Source organism: Nuphar pumila, chromosome 10, assembly GCF_984573655.1.
Source record: "Nuphar pumila chromosome 10, dmNupPumi1.hap1.1, whole genome shotgun sequence".
In the NCBI taxonomy this organism is placed as follows: Eukaryota; Viridiplantae; Streptophyta; class Magnoliopsida; order Nymphaeales; family Nymphaeaceae; genus Nuphar; species Nuphar pumila.
Window position 1 is genome coordinate 115676500 of NC_143258.1, and position 9245 is coordinate 115685744.

The window sequence follows — 9245 nt, forward strand, 5'->3', positions numbered from 1 at the left end:
ATCGCGCTATATAAGTGAGTGGAAAAATTACCTTTAGTGGCGGTTCAGGATGGCCTCTAAACGGTCATTTTGCACAAAAATAATGTGCCCTGCTGATCGTATAACAGTGGACGACTTGCTCGTCCACTCCACTGTTATTATATATATAGAGAGAGAAGCTGCCAACAACAGTCTACCGCGAGCCAGGGGGGTTTGAGTTGTTTTTCTAAATCTGACCTCACAGATGCGTGCCTCGTGATCTATTTTCTAGTAGACGACATTTGAATCGTATTTTTTTAATAAAAATATTATTTTTTAAGCCTTGAATATTTATGATATTTATAAAAAATTTACATCATCGATTTTCAAAGACCTACCTGCATGTTGGAATTGAATGATGCAAGAGTCCATTCCTATAAAATCAAATACATAAAACACTTGTACAATGATATTAGAGAAAAACATAGAAAAATCCTTCAAAAGCTTTGTAGGCAGCGGTAAACATTGATCGGTGTAGGCATCTACTCTCTACTGTATAGCTGCCAAAATATGTGAACTGAAGAATGAATCAAGATTTTCATGAGTTTTTTTTTAGTTTTTTTTTTTCTTAAATTTCACTATTGAATGCAATCTACATGCTTGGTTTTATAAGGACCAGGTAACATATCATTAGATTGCACATGAGCAGGATCTTTTAAGGCTTAAAATGGATTGCCCAAAATTTTCATAAAAGTTTGAGCATCCAAAAATAGTAATTTTCATTGAAAATGCACAATCCAATATTTGATTCTTAGCAAATAAACCACGCCGGACACATCTGCAATTCAGGATTGAGAAAAAAATGTAGAAATACCTAGTTCGGGTTCACATATTTCTATTTATCATATTCTAGTGGCTCTCGCTCTCTCTTTATTTATATATATATATATATATATATATATATATATATATATATAGAGAGAGAGAGAGAGAGAGTAATATGTAGCTTTTGGACCATTTATCTGTCAGGCAATCTAAGATTCTTTAGAAAACACTTTTGTGTTTTTTGTTTCATCTAAATCCTTAGATGTAATATCTATGCTTTATTTAGTAGAAAACATGTATTAGTTTAAATATTTGTTATGTTTACATGTGTTTTTAACTCTACAAAAAAAACAACGGTATATATCGAATAAAAAACTTGATTAACTAAAAAACAAGAATTCTTGTTAAATTAATTCAATCTAAAGCATGATTTTTATAAATAAACATTGATAAACACATCTACATGTTTGAATTATGAAAAAACTCATGCAAATATGTTTTTTAGAGAGGTTTGAGATGGTCAAAGAGATAAATGGTTTGGAAGCTACACATTACCATATTTCTCTCTCTCTCTCTATATATATATATGTATATATATATATGTATATATATATATATACACACACACACATATATATATATATATACCCGTATCTTCAAACAGTTAAATTGTTTGAATACATTTGGCAAAGCATCGCCGTTGATTGTGCATGATCAAATGGTGATGCTGTGTTACTTTTTTATTTGCACGCTTAAGAGATTTAGCAACAGTTTTGACTGCGCTAAATCTCTAAGAGGAAAAATGATAATTAGTGGCAGTCCAAAACCACTCTAAATGTCATTTTTTGAAAAAGAGAAAGAACGCACAACATGAAGCCACGAGTTCGAACATATTCGAAGGAAACCCCTTTTGAAGACACGGGTTTTTCCTATATATATATATATACTGCCTAGGACTTTTCTGGTCTACTGAGCTTTTGAAAGGTTTTCATGATTTTCTTAAATCTGACCATACAAATATGGTCGGCATGCTTGATTTTAAAAGAATCATTGGATCGTAGGTTTTTATAAGTTTTAAAAATTGACACTTTAGGATTTTTTATAAATATAAGGCTTAAAAAATCACGTTTTTTCTTGAAAAAACATAATCCAAGTTTAACGTTGTTTCTTAGTAAATCAACCATGCCAAACACATTTGCAGGGTCAAATTTGCAAAACAACCTGAAAATACCTGTTCAAGGTAGGCCAAAAAAGTGGTAGGCAGCTACCACTTTTCCTATGTGTAAATATATATGTAACTTGAACGAGTTTTTCGTGGGTTTTTGTTTTTTTCTTAAATTTCACTATACTATACGGATGTGTTCTATATGTCTGGTTTTATAGAGACTGGGTCTTAGATTACCGATTGGGGCACATAAGCAGAATTTTTTAAGGATTGAAAATCGAGTGCTTAGATTTTTTGTAAATATTCAAGCATTCAAAAACAATATTTTTTTTTGTCGAAAATACATGATCCAACAGTCAATTCCTAACAAATGAATAGTGCCGAACACGTGCACGGTCAGAATTGCGAAAGAAATGTCAAAAAACCTAGTTCACACTCTGATTCACATATTTTCAGTTAACATATTCAAGATTTCAGCCACCACATTGAAACAGTTCTCAAGAGCAACCAAACTAACATTTAATCCATTGAAATCCATAGCACAGAACCAGCTTTCAGCTGAAGGAACAGTAGTTTCCTCTAAGCTATGTCACAAGGCCATGCTGTTTAGGGTCTCGAAGACACGATGCAACATGCAGTCCCAACACATGACACACAATACGTGCAAAATATTATTTTACAATAGATTTAAATAAATTTTAATAATATTTTCAATAATAAATATGTTTTGTATATTAAAATATCAAAAGTATATTTTATTACCAATTAAATAATAAAATCCAATTGTTCATATCCTAGTATTATAAAAGGTGTATTCATATCGAGCCCCCACACGTATCTGTGCCATCGTGATATAGATCCGTATGTGTCATAGGGGCACGTTATTTGGGTCCCTGTGTCTAGGTGACACGACACGGTTTACATTGTTTTAATATTTTTTTATTAAATAATAAGTAGATTCTATATATTAAATATAAAAAATATATTTGTATCAGTTAGCATAACTATCATTATTAGATTTTGTAATGATCGAGCCTCGTTTGACCATGTCTTTGTTAGTTTATGAGAATTTGACCCATAGAAAAGCAAGAGAGTTTCATGTCAAAGCCTACAAGACCAAGACAAGACCCAAACAAGGGTCAGTTAGACTGAATCCAGGCCAATGTTGAACTTGGATCCCAGCCAAGGAATGAATCATGGCCTAATACAACCAGTGCAAATGACTAAGGCAAGAAAACTAGACGAGCCACTCATGGCTTGGCTTGAAAAGAGCTTGTTGGAACTCATGAAATAGACTTACAAAGCTGAACATGATTAACAAGTGTTCAGCTTGGTTCGACTTCGATTTATATAGGCTCGTTATTTAGTAATAAATATACTTTACATTTGTTTTATATCATAGAATGTAGATGGTTAAAGTGTTTGGCTTGCAAGCAACAATAAGTTAACAATTCAAATGCTCTTGCTTACCGCTTTGAACCAATGTATTTATTTTGTAAATGGGTTGGTTTGAGCTTGGCCTAGTATGTTTAAAGTTAAAATTCCATTAATTCTAATTTTGAAAAATATAGTTTTTTTTTTGTGTGTGTAAATGAGCTAGATCGAGCTTGACTCGTTTAACTCGGGCTCACCATGAATTTCAGCTCAGCTCCGCTCTGCTCACCACAAGAACGAGCCAAGTTTGAACACCTCTGTTCAGTTCGTTTAGCTCCTTTACCAGCTTACAAATAATCCATTAAAAGAAAAAGAAAATATTGTAGAACTACAGTACCACATAATTATAAGATGATTCGCCAATAATTACAATTGCAAATGCAGGTACATACTAGCCATTAGAGGGCCACCACCATGTTTGATGAATAGTCAGCATCTGAGTTTTATGGGCAACATAATTATGAGATGGTTCGCCAATAATTACACTTGCAATAATAAATGACAACTATGTAATGCCAATTGTGCCTCTCATTTTCTGCATTGGATGGGAAACAAAAGCTCATAGTCAAGATGCAGAGCTACATACTCTTTCTCCTTGATGGATGAGCAAAAAGAGCAACTTCAACCTCATGGTGATGGCGCCTGCGGCATCTCTTCTCGGAACAAACCGACACTAAAAGTAGCAGGTGGAGGACCCTTGCCATCAACAGATGGTTTAATGAACATCTCGAATGCTACATTGTTAACAACAGTTAATATGAAAAGAAAGGCGGCAGCATATGCAATATATGAGCCTGAAAAGTCTGGCATGTCTTCTGTGTCAAGCCCAGCAGTGATTGGCTCTCTTTTCTTGATATCATATTCTGAGAACAGGGCATGATTTAGAGCAATGTCAAACAGCTTGAAAATGACAAAAGACATGCTCATTCTTACACAACTATGAAACCATCAGGAGCAGTGTATTTTAGTTATAAAATATATGCTAGTTTTAGATGATTCCGTTTCTTCACGAATGTTCTATGTGCTATGAAAACACCCGGTTCATCTACCAATCTCACACTTGAATCTTAAAGAATCAAGGCAGATATGACGACACAATGGCCAGGAAGGCTATTTTTATGATGTTTTGAGATGTGAGAAGATGTGCTAGATGAACTGATCCAGTAGCATTCCAAGCAATGTAGAGCGATCAATTATTAGTCTCCACCGGCATGTGAGGGTTAAAAGCCTTGCAATATATTAATACTTCAGAAATTTTGCACTTGTCTGTAATTTTTCTTGAATGCAAAGACTACAAGCATTTTTTCAGAAAAAAAGCAGTGTTCTGCCATAGGAAGACCAGCCTTGTGTTGCAACTCATGTGCCTTGCATGTCTAGCATGTGAGGAAAAAAATAACTATATCATGGAGGATTAAATGTTCATAATTAAGTAAAAAATCTAAGTTTAACAAATAATAGGACCCTCTAAAAGTGACCAGAAGCCAAGCATAGGTGATAGCATTAAGAGAAAGCACTAGTTTCAAGTGCCTGTTGACCTGACTCGGGATTCCAACAACTCAAGTGAGCCTGATTTACTTGGCATGAGTTTGTTAGGACTGATGCAATAGACTATAGGCATGGCTAATGAAATGCAATCACGGGCTCATTGACTAGGGAAAGCAACTCAACTATGTATCACAACTCCCCAATGAAGCACCCTGCATCTTTCCTGCAGTTTAGTAATTTTGCCCAGCTCAAACATGCAACAATCTCGGCCATTCAATAACATGCAAGGCAGATAATTATATAATGAAGTCTTGCTGGGTACAACTAAGTATCGAGAAAGAGCATCTATGGGACTCAAATAATGGTCCATCATGTCCCAAGAGGGATTGGCATAGTGGGGTGGGAACTTGGCTGCTAGACGGGCAGTCAAGGTTCGATTCCCATGTGTGTCGCCCCTCTTTGTAAGCCAACGCATAGCATAGAACCCGGGGGCAGGGTTCCTAGCCTCGGAGTTTTATGTTGCCGGCACGATGATCGTAGGTATGGCAGGCTGAGCCAGCGGCACCAGGTCCTCGTGCCGGTTGCGATTTCTTTGGGTTATAAATCCAAAAAAAATTAAAAATAATGGTCCATCCTTGTAAGTTTGGTAAACAAGAAAAGCAGACAACTAAGAGATGGATCATAATAGGAACAAATCAACATTAAAAATAACCAAAACAAAGATGACAGACAACACTCAGCTCTCAGGTCGTTTTCTGAAAGCAAGAAAAATGAACAAGGAAAAAACAAAATTTATATGACAAATCTAACAAATTTGATATTCAAGTAACATCAAATACACCTTAGGAGTAACTGAGTAAATACTTAATGTAAAGTAACAGTCAATGCAAGTGGAATAGAAGCTTCCCAAAAGAAACAGCCCAAGTAAATGCTTATTGAAAAAAAGAAAAAAAAAACGCAAGTTGTAACATAGATGAATGATCATCAGGAATTCAAAATCAGAAATCTCTAATCACAAGGAAAATAAGGGAACAATCTTGTTTTTCCTATTTCCATAAGTGCTTTATCATGCTTAAAGACTAAATTGAGATGCATGAGGAAAATGTATTGGTGGTAACATGAAAATTCATCTTTAATTACGCAATAAATGGCAAGTGCATAGACTAACTTCAGCTTAATATATAACAGGCATTATTTGGAAACTGATAAATCTTGAATAAATGCTGCAGTATAAAAGATAAACCAAAGCGAAATCATATAGCTCACTGTATGCTATAGTACAATTCCAAATTAGACATTCCACAGAAAACATATCTGTATCACAAGAAAGTGGAGAATATCCTAACATAAATATCTTGGAGGGAGCGGTGATTACAGTATTTGATATAGTTACCAAGTAAGGTGGCATCCAGTACAACTTAAGAGAGATGTTTCAATATGATGCCAGCACACCACCACAGCCGAAGGGCATTGAGATTTATCATCAGTTGGTGACCAGAGTTTTCCATTGTCTGCTTATCTATCAAAAAATGGTAAAATCCTAGAGCCATGGAAAGGATAACAAACAGCAGAAAATTTCAACCCTCAAGTTCAGTAGGTACTGTACTACTGAGGAAGCTTGACTGTGACTAAAGTCCTTTTTACTGGGAAGGCCTGATTTAGGACTCCTCCAATGATTAGGGGAAGGCAGGGGTTGGTTGAGATTGGACTTGATAGCTTACACAATTTCACCTTGGTAATGTCTATGAAGCTTCTTTCCTATTAATTGCTAGCTTTAAAAATTAGTTTATATTATGGAGCGGGGGAAAGGGCATGGAGAGAGAGGATGGGGAGTAGAGCATATCATATACATTTACATTTGAGAGCTCACCAGTCACCCGAAGCAGCGAGACTCCCTGGGGGCAAGGGGTGCGCCACAGTTTTACACCGCTGGGACAGAGAACTACGGCAGGCGTAGCCAGCATGACTAGGTCTCTGTTCTGGGGGTGGTTTGCCTGTTGCATATGGAAAAAGAATTGCGCTAGCACATTCCATTTTCTACGCGACTAAGAATGGAATTTCTATAGGGTAGTTCACATGAAGATTTCAGTACATAATTTGAGAGCTGCGTTTAGTTACATCTGTCAAATACAGTAGTCAGTAAGGGACAATAACTACAGAAGTTGTTACGAACAAATGATTTAGGTGTTCTTCTCTAGTTTATACTTCCTTGTGTCCGAGATGATCAAATACGAATCACATGTAAAGAACAAATTCAATTAAGATCAAACTAGCAAAATAGCAACATCTTCAATCTCTTTCACAGAAATGTCCTTCAAACAAATAGCCCAACAACTAAAAGACACTTTCTGGCTGAACAACATAAGAAAAGATAGTTGCTACTTTATCATAAGTCATATTATAAAAGAAACAATACAGACACACCGTGTTTTTTCCCCGGTAGTAGTGCCCTTTACTTCGGGGTAGCAAACCGTAAATTCTATATCATTAGATTTAAAAAGAGAAAAGAAGAAAAAAAGAGAAAAAAATAACCAAAAAGCGTCATCTGTAGATTCAGCAAGAAAATAGAACAGAAACTTTAAGTTGGTGCTTGGATGCACCCATTTATCCAGATTAATGCAATTTTCCTAGATTATCCCGTTTATCTGGATAAGTGGGTGCATCTAAACCGCCCTTAAAGGAAGGAGGGAAAGCATGGAGAGAGTACCAGGTGGAGGAGTGAATCTGGACTTGGGAATTTCCTTCTGAGACAAGTTCAGTAGTTGTTCATCGAGCTTCCTTAGGGCCTCTCTGGCCTTCTCCCGATCGATTTCGAATTGGGTATCTCTCTGTTCGGCACAAACCATGAATTTTCTGCCTCTTCTCTTTAGAATACTACCGATGGAGACCCCCCACTTTCCCGTGGTTGGTGGGATTACATGGGAGGCGGACACAGGTAGCCGTTGAAGCATAGCCTTGACAGTTCTCTCAGACCAGTTTTGCAAGTAAAGAGAAATGGAGTGATTTTGAGCTCTCCCTCATCCTCCTGCACAATATCAAAAGCACAAATGGCAGTAGATTATTCTGCCACGTTTCCAAAAAATCTAAGCTCTGCTTCTTCTCTAGCCCACAATCAAACAGTGGACGTGCGTCCGCGACGTTCCGAGAGTCCGTAAGACGCGCGGCACGCCTTTTTTTTTTTTACCGACCACCTCGTGGAACGGTGGGGACGGTATAGTTAAAAAAAACAAAACAAAACAAAATAAACAAAATAAAACCAAAAAACCTGCTCAGGACAAACTGAACAGTCTGTCATAGATAGGACAACTGTCCTGCCTGTCCTGAACAAAATGTTCTGTCCTAACCTAAACAGGGAGAAATGGGCTGGTGAACGTGGGTGGGTGGGTGGAGAGAGAGAAAGATGGAGAAAGTAGGAAATGAATGGTACATGGGTGCAATACCTGTTATGTTCTTGGCTCCTTGAAAATAGCGGGCTATTGTGCCATTCAACCTAAAAGCTTCTATGTTTCATCATTTGTCAACATGGTCGTTGCAATCGCTAATTGACTGTTCAGTTGCATAAAGTAAATCAAAATTCATCATATCTATCGCTTCATTTACTTATATACATGCAACATTCATGCATTTTCAATATTCAAGATTAATCATCAAAATATTATATTCATGATCACACCTACGTCTTAATCATAAATTACATCAAAATTACAACTTTTACCTAGCTTTGTCATATCTCTGAGAAGACAATATGTCATTTAAGTTATTGCGATAAAGCTCACAGACACTAGTTTGCCCAATCAATTCCATATTCTTTAATCATGTACAACATCAATAACATTCACAGTTTGGGTCAGTTGGATTATCGACAAAGGACTCAACTTGATAGATGGTGCCTCAGATAGATACACATTCTTCACTTATTTTTTATCCTTGTGAGCAACTAATTAAACATCACCACAAAATAATATTGATTTCACATTATCAATGTCCAAGACAACCATCCATATATGTTGATGTTTGGAGAAAAACCATATCAAAAGATGAATGACATTTACATATATCTGATTTTATGAGACATCAAAACTATAAATTCCATATAATTACTAACTTTTTATGATTATAAATCACCAAGTATGGGTAATCTATGCTACAGTAATGTACTATAACTATTTCAGAGTCCATCATTAACTGTCAACACCAACCACATAACATATTATTCATCTAATGAAAATAGCATGTGAGAAAAGATCATATATATATATATATATATATATTTCATACATTCAATTAACAAAACTACACAACAAATACTCTGAAAATCAACTACCGACAATAAACTCTTAACCCATATTCAATTGTTGTGCAGAGTAAACCCTAGCCT

General features: G+C 35.9%; 1 long non-coding RNA gene across 1 annotated transcript; it reads right to left on the minus strand.

The window, feature by feature from the left end:
* Positions 1-3732: 3732 nt before the first annotated feature.
* LOC149828011 (uncharacterized) lies at positions 3733-7899 on the minus strand. The gene is made up of 2 exons (XR_016434592.1): positions 7575-7899; positions 3733-4245 (listed from the first exon to the last, which is right to left on the minus strand). It is a non-coding gene; the product is annotated as an uncharacterized LOC149828011 (long non-coding RNA).
* Between the last annotated feature and the right edge of the window lie 1346 nt (positions 7900-9245).